Source organism: Hylobates moloch, unplaced genomic scaffold (genome assembly GCF_009828535.3).
Source record: "Hylobates moloch isolate HMO894 unplaced genomic scaffold, HMol_V3 SCAFFOLD_16, whole genome shotgun sequence".
NCBI classification, from domain to species: domain Eukaryota; kingdom Metazoa; phylum Chordata; class Mammalia; order Primates; family Hylobatidae; genus Hylobates; species Hylobates moloch.
Genome location: NW_026652291.1, coordinates 17,865,941 through 17,888,042, shown reverse-complemented (window position 1 = coordinate 17,888,042; position 22,102 = coordinate 17,865,941). Strand labels below are relative to the sequence as shown.

General features: G+C 39.8%; 1 long non-coding RNA gene across 1 annotated transcript; it reads right to left on the bottom strand.

Annotated features, from left to right (window-relative positions):
* Positions 1-298: 298 nt before the first annotated feature.
* Positions 299-21,826, bottom strand: LOC116456314 (uncharacterized). Its single transcript, XR_004244604.1, has 3 exons — positions 21,669-21,826; positions 1,323-1,440; positions 299-568 (listed from the first exon to the last, which is right to left on the bottom strand). It is a non-coding gene; the product is annotated as an uncharacterized LOC116456314 (long non-coding RNA).
* Between the last annotated feature and the right edge of the window lie 276 nt (positions 21,827-22,102).

Sequence of the window (22,102 nt, the reverse complement as noted above, 5' to 3'; positions counted from 1 at the left end):
TGCTACACATTTTTGTGCATGTTCTTGCTCTTTTCTTTCTACCCAAAATTTATCTTTGCACCATAGATCGGTCTCTGGCACTTTATCTGTTTCCCAATTTCCCATCAGAGACATTCCCCAAACTTAGGTTTCACATTAATATTCTATGAAAGTGTACCAGGGTTCTTTGGGGTTTGCATATGCAAAATTGGGTTCAATGTGCTGTGTTCTTACTCATTTTCTTAGCTCATACTAAAAAGTGTACATGCTATTTTTTAAGTGCATTTCTATATCAATTAGGAAGACATTCAGCTGCACTTAACAGACAATCCAACTTAAATAAATAGTTTAGTTTCTCACATATCAAGAATTTTGGAGATAGATTGTTTACAGCGTTGATTCAGTGGTTCAACAACATTAAGGTCAACTCTTCTGCTGTTCTCTCAATCTTTCTTTTGTGATAGCAAGATGGCTGCTGCAGCTCCACCCTTTACATTTATATTCCAGTGGGAAGAAGGAAGAGTAGCAAGAAAGCAAAAATTTTTCAAGGGCCCACTCACCCAGGTTCAGGTCACGTGGATACTCTTAGCTACAAGAGAAATAAGAAAAGAGACAAAAGGATCTCATGATCATGACCTGAGGTTCTGGGTGTGTTACTGTCTGAACACAATCAAGATCCTCTTTATAGGAAAGAAGGTGAAATGAATATTGAGTAGGTAACCGAGCATGCCACAATTCTTTATCTTTAAATATAGTTTTATCTTCATCCTATTGGAAATATTTGTTTCCCTTACAGTCCAGGATGTCACAAGAATTTAAACATTGTAAAGGATGCCAACTACAAAGAAACCATTCCATTGTATTTTTGGGGAAGGATCAGTGCCTGGTAGACTGCAGAACTGACACAAAGTACTGAAGAAGTATTTGTTGCTGACTGAGGAGATGAATTAAAAAATGTAACTTGGATAAATAACAAAAGCAGAATTTTATTGTCATGACCTCCATTGTTGACCACAGTCTCTTAGTGATTACATTTTTAACTTAAAAGGCTTAACTTGGTTTTATTTTATCTGTATTTTATTCAGTAATACAGCTGACACTTGAACAACATGGGAGTTAAGGATGCCAAACCCCTGCACAGTTGAAAATCCAATTATAACTTTTCAATCCCCAAAAACTTTACTGAAAGCCTACTGTTGACCAGGAGCCTCAGTGATAACATAAGCAGTCAATTAACACATATTTGTGTATTATATGTACGATAAACTGATTCTTACAATGAAGTAAGCTACAGAAAAGAAATTATTATTAAGAATATCATCAGAAAGAGAAAATATATTTACTAATCATTCGTTGGAAGTGGATCATCACAAAGGTCTTCATTCTTGTCCTCACATAGTGTAGGATGAGGAGGAGGAGAAAGAGGAGGAGTCAGTCTTACTGTCTCAGGGGCAGCAGCAGCTGAAGAAAATCCACATAAAAGTGAAACCATGTAGTTCAAATCCATGCTGTTCAAGGGTCAATAGGACATAAAACATCCCTGTCATGCAATATGAGAGTTCAATATGCAAAGTGTCCCCTTAGCTGGCTCCAGCTTGTTCCTTCCGCAGAGATAACCGGTGTCTCCTGTCTGAGATATGACCACAGATCTGTGCACCACATCCATCCCATCATTTTTCTTTCTTGCTTTCTTTTCTTTTTGATATAGAGTCACACTCTGTCGCCCAGACTGGAGTGCAGTGGCTGAATGTCAGCTCATTGTAACCTCCTCCTCCTTGGTTCAAGTGATTGTCCTGCCTCAGCCCCCCAAGTAGCTGGAATTACAGGCACATGCCACCACGCCCAGCTAGTTTTTGTATTTTTAGTAAAGATAAGGTTTCGCCATGTTGGCCAGGCTAGTGTGGAACTCCTGACCTCAGGTGATCCACCCACCTCAGCCTCTCAAAGTACTGGGATTACAGGTGTAAGCCACAGCGCCTGGCTCTTCCCATCATTTTTCTATACATTGGACACAAATGCATATGTTACTTCTGGTTTTCTTTTAAATAAAAATTCACATAAATGCAAATCACACCATACATATTGCTTTTTGTTTTGCTTAGTTTTACTTCACAACAAATCCTGAAATTCGTTCCAAGTCAGCATAGTATTTTATTTTGAAGATCCCTAGTAGCAATACCTCCACTTGCATCTAGCACTTAACAGTTTGTTAAGTCCTTTCACATATATTGTTTCAGCAGACCTTCACTACAATGATCGTTATCCACATCTTTCATAGATAAAAAATTCTGAGGGTCAGAGAGGTAGTAAAAGTCAGAAATAAATCCCAGATTCAGCCACTCCCATCCCAGTGCTCTATTTCAACAACGTGTCTGTGCCCACAAACTCTTACTAAATGTGCCTTATGGCCCCTTAACATGTGTTCATCATTAAAACATTTTTGCTTGGGCAAGTTTCTGTAATCTTTCATATCCATGACCCCAAAAATATATGACCTCCTGATCTAAATTAATAGAGAGGAAGAGAGAAAAAAAAAAGGTAGTGGAAAAAAGGAAAGGGACAAAGGAAGAGGTGTCTGGCAGTAGCTTTAGGGGAATTTAAAACTATAAGGGGTTATTTCTAGTGATATTTTTTACATACAAAATTGTAAAAAGGAGCTGTGAGCAAATGTCCAAAAGTTTCACAGAGCTGAAGTATAATCCTTGAAATCAGCATGGAAAATTCAGTGCTTGAATCTGACCTGCGGTCAGAATGCTTGGCACATGAACACACACACACACACACACACACGTGCTTCTAAGGAGAGAAAGTCTGTCCCAATTTCCCTCTGCCTTGTGTTCCTGACACATGGCTTTACATTAGCTCCAAGCCAAACCCCAAGTGAAAGCTGGCTCTACGTTCATGTAGCAGATTTGGATTTTCTCTAATCCTTAAAAGGCACTGTCACGTGTGCTTCAAAACATCATAAAAACAACTTGGAATGCCTCTTCCAAGGGGCAGAAGAGAAAATCAATATTCTGATTTTCTCCTCCGTTAAACTCTCAATGACTGAAACAGTAGTGTAGCCGGGGAGAGTTTAGTAGCTCAACAACCACATACTAAATTCTTCTTCAAGATTATAGGGCCTTATTTAGGTGTCTATTGGCAGAGCTTTAGGGCTTTAATGGGTTCAAAACTGCACCAGTAATCAGCAAAAATAAATAGTGCACTCAGGTACAACTCATGTAAGTATGACGATCATTATTGTGGAATCATCTGGCATAATGGATTTCCTCGTAGCATGGGAACTAAATGATACAATGCCATTAAAGTTAATAAACAAGAGAGATTATTAAGTGAAATGGTGCCATGAAATTGGTGAGTAAGGATTTCAGAGGCACTTTGAATGTTTCTCAGCTAGAAGACAGACCACATACTAGGTAAGATGGATGGAAAATCTCAAGGATTTAGTCATCCTTACTCCCTATGTCCAACCCACTGGCAAATCTCATCAGGTCAACTATCAAAAACTCATCTGGGAACCATCGACATTTTTCTTTTTCTTTTCTTTTCCTCACCCCTACCTTAATAAGGCCCATCTACTTTTTTCTGTTTCCACAGCCATGACCACAGTCCCTGCCAACATCACCTAAGACCTGGATCCCTCCAAGTCCTAGACTGGTTTATTTTCTTCCACTTCCTTTCAATGTACTCTTTACAAAGCAGATGTCATCTTATGTAAATGTAAATCCTGTCACTCATAGACCTAAAATCCTCCAATGTCTTTTCATCTGTATTTGTTTTCTAGGGACTATCATAAAGTTCCACAAACTGGGTGGTTGTGAAGGACAAAAATTTATTGTCTTACAATTCTGGAGGCTAGAAGTCTGAAATCAAGGTGTTGACAGGGCCACAGCCCCTCTGAAACCCATAGGGCAATCCCTCTCTACCTCCTCTAGCTTCTGTGGTGTGCTAGCAATTTTTGGCATTCCTCGGCTCATAGAGAGATCTTTCTACTTCTCTAGCTTCAAATGGCATTGTGTCTGTGTCTTCGTTCATCTTCTATCTATGGTTGTCTGTCTCTGTGCCCAAATCTCCCCTTTTCATAAGGACACCAGGCCTTTTTATTAGGCCCACCCTAATGATGTCATTTTAACTCTATTATATCAATAAAGATGCTATTTCCAAATAAGATTACATTCTGATTCTGAGCCTCAGGACTTCAACATATCTTTTTGGGGGGAGACACATGCAACCCACAACATCCACCTAGAGCAAACCTGAAGAGCTCGCTTACTCAGTTAGCAAGGCCCTACCTGTCTGTCTTTCTAAGCTCACTTAGCCCTCACCACACTGGCCTCTTGACATTCCTCCAGCTTGAAGCTCTTGGCTGCCGCTACCTGAAGGCACTTCCTCTGGGACGTGCTGCCCCCACTTACCATCAAGTGGTTCCTCACTTATTACTGCATCAGCAGAGGCACGTCCAGGTTTTATGGGGTCTGAAACTTACACATCTTTGGGAATCTTTTATGAAAAAGAGCACACAACTACATATAAAAACACATCTGCAGCCTTGGAAGGGGCCCGGGCACAAGAAGGTCCCTGAAGCCCATGGTTCATTCTCTTTGTGGTAAAATTGCTTCTGATCCTGGGAGGGGACACCTTTGAGTACCTTGATCCATAGAACTCCCCACCATGTATTCTCTAGTTACCCTGCTTTATCTCCTTCTTATCACACTTATCACTAGCACTTATTAAATCTAAAATTATCTTAATAATATATCTATGTTTTTTACACATTGTCTCCGCATGCCAAATTGGAATCTCTAAGAAAGGAAAAGCTTATTGATTTTTACCACTACAGCCTAGATCCTAGCACACAGTGTCTTGTATAGAGTTGGCACTGAGTGAATATGTATTGGATTCAGAAAAGGATGAATGAGTGAATAATAATAGTGTCAATAATAAGTCCTGCAGCACTGCTTTGGTTCAGGCACAGCCTGCCATTATCCCCCCATCTTACAGGTGAAGAACCTTCCCTGCTCCTAGGTTAGTAGAACTTACTCCCAGCCGGCTGCTGGTCAATGGCAAAGCCAGTATTTGCAGCTAGCACTCTAGATCTAGACTCCATGCTCTGAACCCTATACTATCCTGTCTAACATCAAGGAAGCTTGCTTGGCTGACTCAGTGTTCAGCTCTATGGTCCAGAGACAGAAGCAGGAGATTCCCATTTCATAGGGATGAGGATTTTAAAGAGAAGATCATGTAACTTGCCCTCCACATCACACACAGAGAAAAGGGACTTTTGTCCCAGGGCTCTGAGAGAGCAATGGAGGCCATCCGAGGAGTTCAGCTCCACAAGTCATCTCCACCTAACCTTGCCAGGCCAGACATTAAATTATGAGAGATCAAGTCCAACACGCAACCCAGTAGGAACTTTCTGTGGCCTCCTCAAGGCTTCAGAATTATTATGGGACCTTTGCTATTATGATTTGTGTGCTCCATCTTCTGAGTGTTATGTGTGTACACGCATACAGAAATGATAACAGCTGATGTGAAACATTCTTTAGGTGTGATCTCCTTGGCTGACCCATTGGACTTTATTCACATCACTCTTTATCCATTGAGTTTTAGAAAGAGGAAAATATTTAGTTCTTAAATTTAAAAAGTAAAATCAATAAAGACTTTCAGATTCTTCCTGGCATAAAGCAAACTCTCTTTGACTTCTCTCATTGATACACTCAACAGGCCCTGTGTGCTTTGGCTCTTGCTATCATAAATAAGGCAAAAAGAGAAGTCCACAGAGGTCTCTCACTTTTTTGACGCACAGCAGCATCAGACAATCAACTTTATCGGAAATGAGTTGATGAGACAAGAGGGCAAAGTTGATGGGAGGAAAAAGGAAAGTACGTATTTTTAAGCAAAACTCCCCTGTATTATGAAATATCCCTATGGAGCCATCCTTTGAAATAACCCAGCAGATGACCATCCCATCCAGTACCACCTGCCCTGCTTGTTTTGCTCTGTTCTGTTTTGTAATCTTTCTTTCATCCATGATAACAACCCACAATCTCAAACAGCTGGAGGGGGGCAGTCTGTCTCACCATCATTTAGGCCAAAGGATGAATTTTATTCCCAGAATAACTGCATTCACAGAAGTGATACCAGAAAGATGAAGTGAAAAGCATGAACCCCAGTCAACCTCAGTTTTATATTTCCTGATGTTCTGATAAGAAGAAAACACCATTGGACAAGGAGAAAGATCTGACTTTTTTTTTCTTTTTAACAACAAGCAGTGGGGGAACAAGGGAAGACTACTTAAATCCTTTGCTCTTCCTTTGGTTAGAATTTCCCCCATTGCCTGAGACGTTTGTTATTTATGAAATAAAAATATTAATTAGGTCCCCACGCTTATACTCTGAATTTAGAATATATCATCAGAGAAGGTGCAGAAAGAAAGGAAGATCTTTTTGTCTTTTCAAATTGTTGTAATCAGTTCCTAGTGGTAAAGAAGGTTTTGCTTCATTTAGGTTATTTCTTATTGTTGGAATAGAATTGTGCTTAAAGATATAAGATTCAATAATTTATTTTAGGCTCGACTTTTTCTTAGCTAACTGGAATCACAGCTGAGATTTGTGCACTGCCCAAGCTCAATAACTTGTTCCTCCCTGACCCAGAATCCATGGAGATTATAACAAAGGCCCCAGTCTAGGCCTCGAATATACACACCTTGGACCTTGGGCTACTGGTGTTGCAATGAATTCAATAGAAAACATTCTATTCTGAGAGCAAGGCTCAAATACTGCAAAAGTGATTCCCTAGTAGCGTCATTCACATTATTCCTCATGCCACTGTGCAGACTGTGTCACTTCAATGGGTTTTGATGGACATGGCCAACATATCTCTTTCAGATGAAGGTGGCACCCCTTTTTCTGCTACCAAAAGGACTTTACAATGCAGTGGTTTCTCATAAATTTAGGAGTGTAGGGTCCTTCTGCCCATGATTAAACTGGGCCCAAGGCAAGTCAATCAACCTTTATAACCGTCAGGCCTAGAATGCTGTAGCCAGATGCTCTGGCAGTACATCTTGCACAAAGTCACTGCCTGTTAAACACCAAAGCAAAATGGCAGATGGTGCTTGGATTCACTACATTTCTCTTTGAAGCTCTCCAGATTCACAAGCTGATGGAATCATTCTCTATTTTGAAGAGTAGGGTCTTTGACAGCAGGGGTTTTTTGCTTGTCCTTATATTTCCAAATTCCAACAAGCAACACTTCAATAAATGTGTATGCACTCATTCATCCATTCATTCAAAACATGTTCATTTAATTATTATTTTCCAGAATACAGTGGTGATCAAAACAGAGCCCTTACTCTTCTAGAGTTTAAGAACCAATCTTGATGTCAACTGAAGATTTATATAAACTGGCTATTACAATCTGTCATAAGAATTCTGAAATAACATACACAGGGCAATGAATGAATGACTGACTAGATAAAGATTCAGACTCTTACTTTCCAAGGTCCAGACAGCCATTCTGTGGTGTGAATTGAAAAGGAAAGGCTTGTGTTTTTAACAACTTCATTACTTCATTCCAAGGCACCAAAATACAGATGGACAATCCTCTTATTAAATGCATATGCATTGCTTTTGTTCCAAAACTCTCACAAACACAAAACACAGCTCTGACACCTCATTGATGTGATAGCTTATGCATATGAGAGGAGAACAGCTATTAAATTTTCTATCAAATAATTTAATTTCTATTAAATCTATATCTTGACAAAGCCTCCACCAATACAAAATTTTTGCCAAATGGCTAAGAATATACTTTGGACATTTAACACGAAATGGACAGTTTCAAATAGCTTTATACATGTTGAAAGTTTAAAAAGTTGTTTGTTAAGTACTTTAGTTATAATTCATTTAAAAATCCCATTATGTTTGGTTACACAAGAGTGGCTTTAATACACTTAAAGATGCAGTACTCCTTAGCTGTGACATATTTATAGTCTGAACATTAAAAGGTTTATAAAATAAGGCTATACTTCCTCAGTGTCAAACATCCCTCAATGAAGACAATTATTCAGTCTGCCTGTTTGTAATTAGGTATGAAATAATTTATGGTTATGAAGATAAGTGACAAAAAATTTCTGGAATAACTGCATATTGTATTTTATTATTAAAATATTTTCATAATCTTTCCAGGGTTTGAGGAGTCATAAATTGCCCAGATCGGATTCCCACTGGATTTCTTTTGGAATTAATAAGCATATGGATCTGATCTAAGAATGTGTGTCAAAAATATCGAAGAGAATGGCTTCACACAAAGCTGAAAATGAAATGAGATTGACATAGCTGACTTTGGTTTGGAGAACAAGAGCAACGTGCTGCCTGTAGTCAACCCACAAAGGCAGAGTCTGGCAGGTCTAAGGGACAAAGAACACCCTACTGGGGTCAGAAATGCAACCTAAGTCCCAATAACCCAGGGCTGGAGAGCTTTTCCTCTTCCGCACTCCCTTCTTTTTGACAAATACTAAGAACACTTTCAGCATGTTATCTCTATGCCATAACTATACATTCCTGGGATATGTAGTTGGTTAAAAGCAAATTCAGTCTTTTTCCTCACTACTTCTGCCAGCAGAATCACCAAACGCAGGATACATCAGCCTGTTTCTTCCATCTTTTCTTCAATTCAAAAGGAGTAGTGAAAGTATGGCACTACTATTGTTTTTATCAAAGCATTATTTTGTCCAATATATTAGTCTTCATAACTTCTCAATTAATATCCATTTTTCCGAAAACCTAAGCAGATATTGTCTAATTCTCCTAATATTTTGTACTTCCTGAAACTCCAAAAATGTTCTATGTAACTTACATTGTCTTTTCAAAGTTGAAATGAATTTAAGAAACCTTTGTAGAACACATTTATGATGTTCCCAGAAATTCCTGCAATTTCCAATAGCTAGTCAAAAGCTGGAACACACAGTTTGACATAGTACAATCCCAACCCCTCATTGCCATGCCGTCCTGGAGAAAGCCTCTATTAAGCCTAAATAGAAAAATTGCCAAGCCAATTAAGTGTGAGTGAATCTGAACCGGCTACGTGGAAATAGCCTCTGAACAAATCATTTCTGCCAACTCACATTCAGTGAGTACTCACAGAGCACTTGGCCCAAGGCCAGAGATGGAGATTTCACCAAATGTGAAGATGTAGTTACTAAACAGCAAATCTATTCAGTTGTCACAGCAGAGCTGCCGGCTCTACCTCCTTTCACAAGTGACCCTTGACACTTTCAATTATGGGAGCTCACCAGCACTCTGCAATCAACTTTTCTAGGGGAAATAAATCTTAACCTTAAAACTCTAAAAAGTTTGAAACTAGGCTACCAGAACTAAAAGGATGCATTCTGAAATGCTTTGCAACAGCAATTTTTTTTAAGATTGTGTAGACTATGCTATTGACCAGGTGCACTGAGCTGAAGCTAAGTGAGGGTCAAAAGACAGAACAGGTGGCATGAGGCCACATCTAGCAGTCTGTAGTATATGACAGGAAGCAAAAGCCTCCTTGGTCTGATCAACTCCAAGAGATCATTTAGTATGATCTTAATTTATTCTTTCACTGATATTACAGGATAATGGTGCAGAACCAACCTATAAAAACAAGCACCCACAGTCTCCATGAATTTCTCCCACATAGGGGTGGCTCGCATATGTAAGGCACACAGGTATGGCTGTGGAATGAATGAAATATTATTGTCAGTCTCTCTGTTTCTTTGCTGAAGATTCTTTCTATTTGAGGATAATGTGCAAAAGCAAAACAGCAGAGGCATGAGGGAAAGAGGGAAAGTCAGGTAAATCCTAAGATAAAAGAAACCCAAAATATCATCTAGTCTAACTCCCCCTGCTATATAATAAACCTATCCACAATCACATTCATCAGGGTTTGTTTGAACATTTCCAAAGAAATGATACATTAAAGAGTACGCATTTACTTCTTCGCAGAGTAGACCATTGCTTTGGTGGATAGCTCTAATTATTTTAAAGCTCCTTCTTATATGGAGCCTGATTTCTAACCTGTAATTTCTAACTATGGTTCAAATTATGACCACTTAAAGCAGAATTTGTCAGCTTTCCTTCACAGGCTTTCAAATATTTGAAGGCAGCTGCGATGTCTTCCCCAAATTTTCCTTTACCTGAGTGAAATCATCCCATTTCCTCCAACCAATCACTCAACCATTCAGTGCAGTTTCCACGTCCTTCATTACCCTGGTAACCATCCAGATAGTTAATGACAGTCTCAAAATGCAGCACCCAAATCTGACATCCATACGCTACACATATTCCTATGGTACCGTGGCAACTGGCAGAAATTTCTCCACGCAGGGTTAATGTTATGAAACACCTTTTAAATTAGCCAAAGCAGGGGTCCACATTTTCTGCTTGCTCTATGTCTTCTACTTAATTTACAGTGTGGGCCACTAGCCATTAGGGAGGTGTGGGGAATGTGATTGTTGCCAATAATTGACCATTCCCTGGTTCAGGAGATACATAAAATTCTAATGGAACCATTATTCTTACACCCACAGGATATATAACAAGAACAATAAAATGATGCATTTGCAATATCTGTTTTTTTTTTAAAAAAAGATGCATTATGAAAATATCCATCTATATTTTATCTCGCATGATGATGTACAAAGTAACTACCTCAAAATGAGATTCTTATGTTAAGTATTGAGAGGGGAACATACATAGCCTTGCAGGCACACACTTTTCCAGAGCACACTAACTGCTGAAACATCTCATTAATGCATCACTGTCACAGAGCTAGATGACTTTGGGCATTGTAATACTGGTTTCCATGGCAACCTATTGTCCTTGCACATTTATTTGTTGAATTGTTTGTTGGCACATGGAACTGTGCCATAACTAGAAAAGTAAGTGTTCAGTCACCAAGCAACTTCAGTGATCAGATCGCATAAGGCTCTTAAAGTTGGAGTGGTTTTATACCATGTACAGACACCTATAAGACATTTTTAATGTATTTAATGTATTTCTTTTAAAAAAAAGTTTAATTGACAAATAAAATCGTACGTATGCCAGGTGAACAATGTGATGATTTGATTACATATGCACTGTATCCTGATTATCACAGTCAAATTAATTAATATCCACCACCATCCATAGTTATACTATCTGTGTGTGTATGTATGTGTAGTGAGGACACTTAAAATCTGCTATAGAATTTCAAGTAAACAATGCAGTATTATTAACTAGAGTCATCATGATGTACTTTAGATCCCCAGAACTTATTTATCTTCCAGTATCTCCCTATTTTTCCCCACATTCCAGTCCCTGGCAAACACCACTCTCCTCTCTGCTTCTGAAGTTTGACATTTTTAGATTCCACATATAAGTGATATCATACTGTATTTTTCTTTCTGTGTCTAGCTCATTTCACTTGTGTAATGTCCTGCAGGCTCATCCATGTTGTCACAAATGGTTAAGATCTCCTTCTTCTTATGAGAATAATATTCATATATATATTACATATATATATATATATATATATATCTTTACACACGCACATACATATACCACATTTTTTAGTCCACTCATCTGTCAATGAACAGTTTGTTTCTGTATCTTCCATATTGTGAATAATACTGCAAGGAAGATGAGGGTGCAGATGTCTCTTCAAAATGTTTGTTAATTTTTGTGCACACATACCCAGAGGTGTAATTGCTGAATCACATGGTAGTTGTATTTTTAATTTTTTGAGGAATCCTCATACTGCTCTCCTGACTCTTAGCTACAAAAATAAGAGAATGAGAGCCTAGCTGGGCCAATATGGACCCCAAATTGTTAGAAAACTCCTGGGTTAATTGTGTCTTAGGAAGGGAATCAGGATATGCTGATATGAAATGGGAGATATTAAGATTGATAATTATCATGGCTGAGGTTAGCCAAGAAGTAACGATGCTGTGGTCTGAATACGTCCCTTAACATTCATGTGTTGGAAACTTAATCCCCAGTGCGACAGTGTTGGGAGACTGAGCCTTTCTGGAAGTGTTTAGGTCATGAGGGCTCTGCCATTATGAATAGATTAATGCATTATAAAACGTCTTGAGGGAGTGGATTCACTCTCTTCTGCTCTTCTCTCAGGTGAGAAAACAGCATTCATTGCCTTTTTGCCCTCCTGCCTGCTGCCATGTGAGGACTCCAGATGCCAGTGCCTTGATCTTGGACTTTCCAGCCTCCAGAGCTGTGAGAAATAAATTTCTGTTCTTTTATAAATGACCCAGGCTACGATATTCTGTGATAGCTGCACAAAACCGACTGTTATAGTTACAAATAATAACTAATCATAGGTGATAAACAGTTATAGATAGTAACAACTAACATCACTGAGGACTTACTACATTTCAGCTCCTTTTTCATACACTTAGAGCCATCAGTTCATTGTAATGTTGTGGGAAAAAATTTTAAAAAATAAGAATCATTCATGTTTGGAAACTTTGTAAAAGGCATTCAATACATTTTATAACCTGAGCTTATGATTATGATTACCTGTGAATGGTTCAGTTTATAAAGATGATGTAGTGACACATGGTGTCATGTCCCTGAAATAAATGGTCTCACCATTCCACACACAAAATTTTGAACTAGTTCTGTTTTGTGTTTGTTCTGTCTTTCCCTAAGGAGGCCACTTCTTGGCACTCCTGGGGTCTCAATCTCTGCTTGTTCAATTATTTCTCTTCTCATGTAAGGACTAAGAAGCCAGATAACTAAGACTAATAGAATTACAAAGCAAATGGGAAGGCTTCCAAGACAGTCCCTAAATCAAGTAAATGCATGAACTTTAATATCCAAACTTTTTAATATCTATTCACAGACCAGGTACTTTTTTCTTCTTCTTTATTACTCTTCTTATTGGATATAGACACGAGCCAGGAGACCTGTGGATACATAAGTGTTAAGTATTTTCTGCAGTATATCACTGCTTCTTTTTGATGACAGTCTTATTGCTGCAGACTTGGCAATCTTATTAAATAATCATCTTTAAGTGAAAGCGCTATTAAGAGACTGCATTTGATGGAAAGAGTTAAACTCCTAGCCACTCTCACTGCTATTCAAAAAACCCATTGGTATTGTCAAGGTTAGAATTTCTCAAATTCTTTTGACATTGAGAATTTTTAGTTACAATTTTTGATACAATGATGAACTGGTGCTTATCAACTACAATGTGCACTTACAGTGAATAGCAAAAATTATTTTTAATTTCTGACAGTGTGAAATTTAAAAATAAAAGTTAAATTACTTTATAAAATAATACAAACTGCATTATTCTGTTCTCACACTGCTAATAAAGACATACCCAAAACTGGGTAATTTATAAAGGAAAGATGTTTTGTTGTTTTATTTTGTTTTGAGATGGAGTCTCACTCTATTGCCCAGGCTGGAGTGCAGTGGTGCAATCTCAGCTCACTGCAACCTCCGCCTCCTGGGTTCAAGTGATTCTCCTGCCTCAGCCTCCTGAGTAGCTGGGATCATAGGCACACACCACGTTGCCTGGCTAATTTTTGTATTTTAGTAGAGACGGGGTTTCACCATGTTGGCCAGGCTGGTCTCGAACTGCTGACCTCATGATCTGTCTGCCTTGGCCTCCCAAAGTGCTGGGATTAGGAAAGAGGTTTAACTGACTCACAGTTCCACATGGCTGAGGAGGCTTCACAATCATGGCAGAAAGCAAAGGAGGAGCAAAATCATGTCTTATGTGGCAGCAGGCAGAAGAGCATGTGCAGGGGATCTCCCCTTTATAAATCCATCAAAGTTCATGAGACTTACTCATTATCATGAGAACAGCACAGGAAAAATCTGCCCCCATGATTCAATTACCTCGCACTGGGTCCCTCCCATGACATGTGGGAATTATGGGAGCTACCATTCAAGATGAGATTTGGGTGGGGACATAGCCAAGCCATATCACAAGCATATGTTGAAATTATAAGACAAACAACTAACTTGAATAGATGGCATCCATCAGTTTAACCAGTGGCAGCTAAATTTTGCTTATGCAGCACTGAGTAGCTTAAATAACTTGCATAAATCCATCAAATAATATCTCAGGCAACTCTTTTTTTTGGATCTGACACATCATTGTTTAATGGATGACTGTAGCGTAAAAAGAACTATCATATATTGTGTGGGGCAAATATTGCCAATCATATGCCTAAAGTAAACACCCCAGGGTGGTCCCCAGTGAGTCACTCTATGTATAATCCCATGCCCTTGAGTGTTGATGGAACCTGTGACTTGCTTCTAACCAATATGGCAAGAGTGAAGGGACTTTGAAGAAGCCATTAGGTGCCCAATCAGTCAATTGTGAGTTAATAAAAAAAGGAGATTATTCTGGATGCACCCAACATAATTAGGTGATCCCTTTAAAAGCGGGTCCACACCTTCCCTGAAGTTAAAGATTTAAAGTAGCAGAGACACTTTCTCTGTTGCTAGCTTGAAGAAGCAAGATGTTATGAACTCTATAACCCTAGGCAAATACATTTTGCCAGCAACTGAAAGCTCTTGGAAGTAGGTCCTTTCCTAGTCGAGACTTCAGATGAGTTTGAAACCCAGTTGACACCTTGATTTCAGCCTTGTGAGAAACTGGGCAGAAAACCGAACTCAAGTATTCCCAGACTTCTGACTCATAGAAGCAATGAGATATTAACTGGATAATTGGTTTAGGCCACTAAATTGGTGATGATATGTTGTAGAGCAAGAGAAAATGAACACATTATCTGATAGTGATTCCCTTTTTGTGGCGCAATCGGTATTTGTAGTTGATAACATTGCTGAACAGCTAAAAACTGCTCTTACCAGACTTATCTGAAGTGAAATGTGGCCACGTGACTAAGTTCTGACCAGTGAAACTTAAGTGTAAATAATGTTGAGATATTCCAGAAGCACTTTTTAGTGAATATATACTTGATATGGTTTGGCTCTGTCTTCAAAGGGTACAAAAGCCCCAAGCCTTGGTGGCTTCTACATGGTGTTAGGCCTGCAAGTGCACAGAAGGCAGGAGTTTGGAGCACTTGCCTAGATTTCAAAGGAGGTATGGGAACACCTGGATGTCCAGGCATCTAAATCTCTTGTGGAATTTTAATCCCCACGTGTCAAGGAAGCGACCTGGTGGGAGGTGACTGGATCACAGGGAGATTTCCCCCATCCTGTTCTCATGATAGTGAGTGAGTTCTCATGAGATTCAATGGTTTAAAATGTGGCACTTCCCCCTTCTCTCTCTCCTGCCACCCTGTAAGACATGTCTTGTTTCCCCATTGCCTTCTGCCATGATTGTAAGTTTCCTGAGGCTTCCCCAGCCATGGAGAACTGTAAATCAATTAAACCTCTTTTTGTTTTATAAATTACCCAGTCTCATGTAGTTATTTCTAGCAATGTGAAAATGAACTAATACATAAAATTGGTACCAGGAGAGTGGGAAACTGCTATACCTGAAAATGTGGAAGCAAATTTGGAACTGGGTAATGGGCAGAGGCTGGAACAGTTTGGAGGCCTCAGAATAAGAGAGGAAGATGAGGGAATGTTTAGAACTTCTTAGAGACCTGTTGAATGGTTGTGACCAGAATGCTTATAGTGATATGGACAATGAAGTCCAGGCTGAGGTGGTCTCAGATGGAGAGGAGGAACTTAATGGGAATAGTTCCAATAGCAAGTCACTCTTGCTATGCTTTAGCAAAGAGACTAGTGGCATTTTGCCCCTGCCCTAGAGATCTGTGGAGCTTTGAACATGAGAGAGATGATTTAGGGTATCTAGCAGAAGAAATTTCTAAGCAGCAAAGCCTTCAAGATGTGACCTGGCTGTTTCCAAAAGTGTAGAGTCATATAAGTTCACAAAGAGATGGTCCAAAATTAGAACTTATGTTTAAAAGGGTAGCAGAGCATAAAAGTTTGGAAAATGTACAGCCTGATCATGTGGTAGAAAAGAAAAAGCCATTTTCTGGGGAGAAATTCAAGGCTGCATAAATTTGCATAAGTAAAGAGGAGCCAAATGTTAATAGCCATAACAATGGGAAAATGTCTCTAGGGCATGTCAGAGACCTTAGCAGCAGCCCCTCTTGTAACAGGCCCAGAGGCCTAGGAGGGAAAATTGGTTTCCTGGGCCAGGCCCAGGGCCCTCTGCTCTGTGAAGCCTCCTGAAATGGTGCCCTGTGTCCCAGAAGCCCCAGTTCCAGCTCTGGCTAAAAGAGGCCAAGGTACAGTTCAGGCCATTGCTTCAAAGGGTACAAGCCCCAAGCCTTGGTGGCTTCTACATGGTGTTAGGCCTACAGGTGCACAGAAGGCAAGAGTTTGGAGCCTTTGCCTAGATTTCAGAGGATGTATGGGAACACTTGGATGTCCAGGCAGAAGTCTGTTACATGAGCGGAGCCCTCATGGAGAACCTCTACGAAGGCAGTGTAGAGGGGAAATGTGGGGTTGGAGCTGCCACACAGAGTTCACACTGGGGCACTGCCTATTGGAGCTGTGAGGAGACAGCCACTGTCCTCCAGACCCCAGAGTGACAGATCCACTGACAGATTGCATTGTGTGCCTCCAAAAGCCACAGTCATTCAACGCCAGCCTGTGAAAGCAGCCACAGGGACTGAACCCTGCAGAGCCACAGGATTGGAGATTTCCAAGGCCTTGGGAGCCCAACTCTTGCTTCAGCATGTCCTGGATTTGAGATATGAAGTCAAAGGAGATTATTTTGGAGTCTTAAGATTTAATAACTGCCCTGCTGGCTTTCAGACTTGCATGGGGCCTATATGCCCTTTGTTTTGTCCAATTTCTCCCATTTTGAATGGAAGCATTTACCCAATGCCTGTAGCCCCATTGTATCTTGAAAGTAACTTACTTGCTTTTGATTTTACAGGCTCATAGTTGATAGAGATCTGCCTTGTCTCAGATGCGACTTTGGACTTGGACTTTGGGGTTAACTCTGGAATGAATTAAGACTTTGGGGGACTCTTGGGAAGGTATGATCAGGTTTTGAAAAGTGGGAAGACCATGAGTTTTGGGAGGGACCAGGGGTGAAATGATATGGTTTGGCTCTGTGTCTCCACCCAAATTTCATGTGGAGTTGTAATCCTCATCTGTCAGGGGAGGGACCTGATGGGAGGTGATTAGATCATGGGGGCAGACTTCCCTTTTGCTGTTCTCACGATAGTGAGTTCTCATGAGATGTAATGATTTAAAGGTGTGGCACTTCTCTGCTCTCTCTCTCCTGCCACCATGTAAGATGTGCCTTGCTTCCCCTTTGCCTTCTGCTGTGATTGTAAATTTCCTGAGGCCTCTCCAGCCATGCATAACTGTGAGTCAATTAAATCTGTTTTCTTTATAAATTACCCATTCTCAGGTAGTTCTTTATAGCAGTGTGAAAATGGACTAATACAATACCCTTCTTTTTCCCTTCATTCTGCAGTATGAAATAAGATTTTGATGGCTGGATATACAGCAGCCATCTGGGACCATGAGTACTGAATCTCCATGCTAGGTGGAACAGTAAGCTGGATCATAGGCGATTTCATATTCCAGCTACTATAGCCGTGCTGGAATACCACCTATAGGCTTCTTTTATGTAATAGAGAAACAAATTTCTGTTTAAGTCATTCTTCTTGGAATCTGTGTTACTCTTGGCAGAATCTAAATCTGGCATATTTTACTTAAAGTATATACCCATATTTGAAATAAATTAATATAAGTATTAAATAAAGTGATGTGGTTTGTTTGTTTGGGTTCAACTATTAGCAGCATCTTTCAGAGAACTAGGATATGCAGCATGCTGGTCCAAATAATAACACTGACTAATACTGCTGGTGGAAATGAGATACCACATTAAGAAGCAATCAAGAGTCAAATGTGTAAAAGAAGTTGTACATGAAAGTACACAAGTTGGCCCTTGCATTCAAAATATTAAAACACCCAATTTTGTTTGTAACTGAAAATAGTTATTTAAAAACAGTAGTGCATTTGCACAATTTAGTCCAGCTGTTTTTTAAGTACAACAGAGCAATATTAGGCAGATGAGAGTTGGTAACCACAAACAAGTGTGGTACTGGGGCTCTAAGAAGAAGCAGATGTCTAAAATCATCATTCTGCCTGAAAGTTTACCAGTCAGATTGCTATTGTTTCATTTTAAGGTTTCTGCTCCTTGTTAATTGCAAATATCCATGGCACAGGTACTACTGTGAGTGTGCTTGCTACAAACAAGTAAGTGGGAATAGATGAGTAAAAGATGGGGGAAAAGGCACAGTGGTCCTTGGCAAGGACATTCAAGCTCACAGGCTCATGGTGGTGATCACAAAGGGGAAAGGAGAGTCTCCAAATATAAACAAAGTGCAATTCACAAATATTTACTAAGCTGTGAATCCTTTCAATAAATGATTAATCGATAAGTCACAGGCCCCTGAAGATACAACGGTAAACAATAAAGATCCACAATAATTTTGCCTATATCAGAGATGAGACATCATGCCACCCACAATTTCCGGGCTGATGCCATTTAGGTTATTGAATTTGAAAGCAAGATGCATGTTAGTACCTCTTTAGATTTCAAAAATCTGGATTTCAAAAGTAAGTCCTCAAATTGTTGATCAGTTGATTAGTTAATTCAGTCAAAAATATTCAAACTATTTTATGTCTCAGAATAGATAGGATATTTAAAGTGTAATACATAAATTATACCAATACTGGGGGGATTGCTAAGGTTGTCCACATGTGCCAGCAAAATCATCTACTTCTGGTCTTTAGTCAAGTCTAAGAAAGTTCATACTGACATATTAGGAGGAAATTATTATACCTGCTTATACTGAAAAAGAAAATTCAACCATAAATATTGCAATACTATAAGATGCTATAACGTTCTGCAAAACAATCTGTTGCACATTCCTACTTGGAAGGTAGCATATTTCATGATTATGCACATCCATGACAGAGATAAGCATTTATATGGTAATAACTGCAATATGGGCAGCTACAGCCTTTCACTATAAGCCATGAGCTTCTTCATCAGAAAAAGCCATAGGGGCACAATTTATCACCAGACAGTGTGTTTGGCTGGCTTAATGTTCAGAAAAAATAAATATTTTCTTCATGCACATGTCTTAAGTAGTAGCAGGAGCATGGTTTGTACCTTTACATAAAAAAATCAAAATAAATGCCGGTGTTTAGGTATTCAGACAAATAAATATACAAAAAAAAGGAGTAACAAGTTTCCTCTTCTATGCCCATACCTCAGTAAACACAGAGTCCCATGTGCAAGTGGTACAAATGCCACCATAAAGAGTCAGTGACTATAGAAAGAGACTGAAGTGCTTATTTAAAATCTTGCTATCACAGGATTAAGAGAAACCTGGGTCTAGGACTGAGAACTCAGTAGTATAGAACAGAAGAGGAAATAGTCATCTCTGATGACATCAATCATTCTTTATAACAACTCCATTGACATCAATAGCTGTTCTGATAATAATTCTGGTGGCTAATATTTATTGAATGCTTACTAAATGGACTAATTTTCCTTCTGGGGGCTGTACGTATGTTTTCTCATTTAATTATGAAACATAAACTATCACTTCAGGGCTCCTATTAACTCATTTTTTTAAATAGCTGGTTAAATATAGGTTTAGAGATATCGTGACTTATCCAAAATCACAAAGTGGCAGATTTGAGTTTTGAACCTAACTGTGTTTGACTCCAATGCCTATGGGCTTGTCACAATAAAGTGGTAGAGGGAAGGCCATTATCTTCCAGTGGAGCCTCCCTGATGCCCAGGCTGGTGACCAGAGAGTAAATGCAGTACCTGCTGGACAATGGCAATATGCTGGCATATCAGGGAGTAGGATTATATGAGAGACATGGCTGGCTCAAATGCCCATGTAAACCTCAAAAGCATATTAGGGATGAAAAGATTAAGTGAATATTTCCTGAGCATAGATGAGCAGTCTGAAGCAGGTTCACTGTGCACTGGTTACCAGCTTGTGTCAGTCTGCTGAGACAGGCCCCACTTAAGCACAACAAGTTACATGAAATGGATGTATGATTTACAGATGGGAACAATAGACAAAGGACAACAGAAGCCTACAACTCATTGCAAGTTGGCCCCCCAAGGCTCAGGAAATCGGCCTGGGGTGAATGGAATCTCCTCATCTGCATGTACTTCACTTACACCTCAGCTGTAGGACCTCAGAATGCAGCCTGCCCTGGGTTATATATCCCAGGGACAACATGACAGGCTGGGCTAAAGCACCAAAGAACATCCTATTTCTTGGGAGAAATGGAGAAGACCCTGAGCTGTTCTGGTTAGTTCCTGCCTATCTCAGGCTGTTGCATTCTCAGCACATTGTACAGTTATTCCTGAGAACTACAAGCGAGATTGAAGAAGGAACAGGATCAGTCCAAGGCCATCCAGAGAACTGTGCGACAAGGAACTCCTGGTAAACTTGGCAGTTGGTGGGTGGGTGGAAGAGGGAAGCTGAGATGGGGTTCCTTGAGGTCCTGCAGCTGTGCAGGTGGGGGCTAAAGGGATGGCAAAATTGAGATAATGTAGCCACATGGCTACCAAAATGAGGATGTTCATATTTATCAAGTGATTCAGTAAAACCATCTGGAGCTTCAGCTGTATGCTCGTGCCCTTCGCACTGGAGAGAAGACAAGAGCACCTTTTTATTCCTACCCTCAAATAGTTTTCTACCTCTCTCTCTCTCTCTCTCTGTGTGTGTGTGTGTGTGTGTGTGTGTGTGTGTGTGTGTGTGTGCGAGAGAGAGAGAGAGAGAGATGTGCAATTGACTATAATATAAGACACAGAGGCATCACTACAGTCAAAGGCCACTTTACATCTTAAGCCATCCATTCTGGAGGCATTAGAGACATTGACAAAAGTGAGGGTGACTATGTACATCATTTTGGCAATTAGGAAAAAAACGTGCTATGAAAAAACAGTATGTCATTTTTTACCTCCATTTTCAAGCTCTGATTTGGGGTTTTCCTCTTATTTTTATCCAGTGTGTTTCCTGCTTCTTGATAATGCCCACACAGGAGACTGGCTGCTTTCTGGCAAGAAGGGGGTAAGCACTGTACCTCTAATCTGCATTATTAGTTAGGATCTGTCAACTGACCCCCTAATTTCAGAAGCTAAATATAGATTTTTTGTTGTTGTTGTGAAAGTGACGACTCAGGTGTCTCCAGTTTGTTGGTTTTCCTGAGCAGCTCCACTCCAAGGGGTGGCTCAAGGACCAGGTTCCTTCCAACATGGCACCACTTCTCCAGATCAGTGCCATGCAAACTTTCATTCACAGGCCACTGCCAGTCCATGGCTTGGATTAGCCCAGGAGCCGTTTATGAATGGTCTCAATGAGGGAAGTATGGAAATTGAGGGAGAGCATATGGAAACTTTAGAAACTGGCCATTGCTGCAATATTCAAGTTCATGGTGAGTGGATTTTTCTCACTCAACAGAGTATAGACCATTTTGGTTGGGGTCAGACTCACGCAGCACATGTGGCTTCCTAGTGGATTGGAAATTTAAGAAAACATAAATAACAGACTGACAGCTAGAAAAAGCTACACTCTATATCCTCAGAGTCCTCATCATTTCACTGGCAGATTGGAGAAAGAGAATGGTAAGCTGTCCGTGAGAGGGTTTTCTATTACCCACCTGGCAGGGCCCATGTTACTTCTGCCCATTCCGATGGCCACAACTCTGTTACATGGTTGCATCTATTTGCATGGGAGACTGGGGCATAATCTGATTGAATGTCCAGTAAAAAAATGGAAAGAAGTTGGCAGTCATCCATCCTCACTAAACCTATTGCTGCATTTGCTACCAGTTTCTGTTGACCAAATAATGCAAGCATGAAAAGGAGTGATAGTTCTATGACTTCCCAGCCGGAATCTTACCACTTTGAGTGTTCTTGCTGGAGCTGCCCCAACAGAGCCTTCAAATCAGGAAGCACCCATTCCTAACTCACCTTCTCTATTTTCTTAATTTTGAGCCCTCGAAAACCTTCCAATAAATACTCTTCTGCTTAAGTTAGCCAGGATTAAGTTCTTTCTGAGGAATTTTTAAAAATCCCAAAGCTAATATAGGAG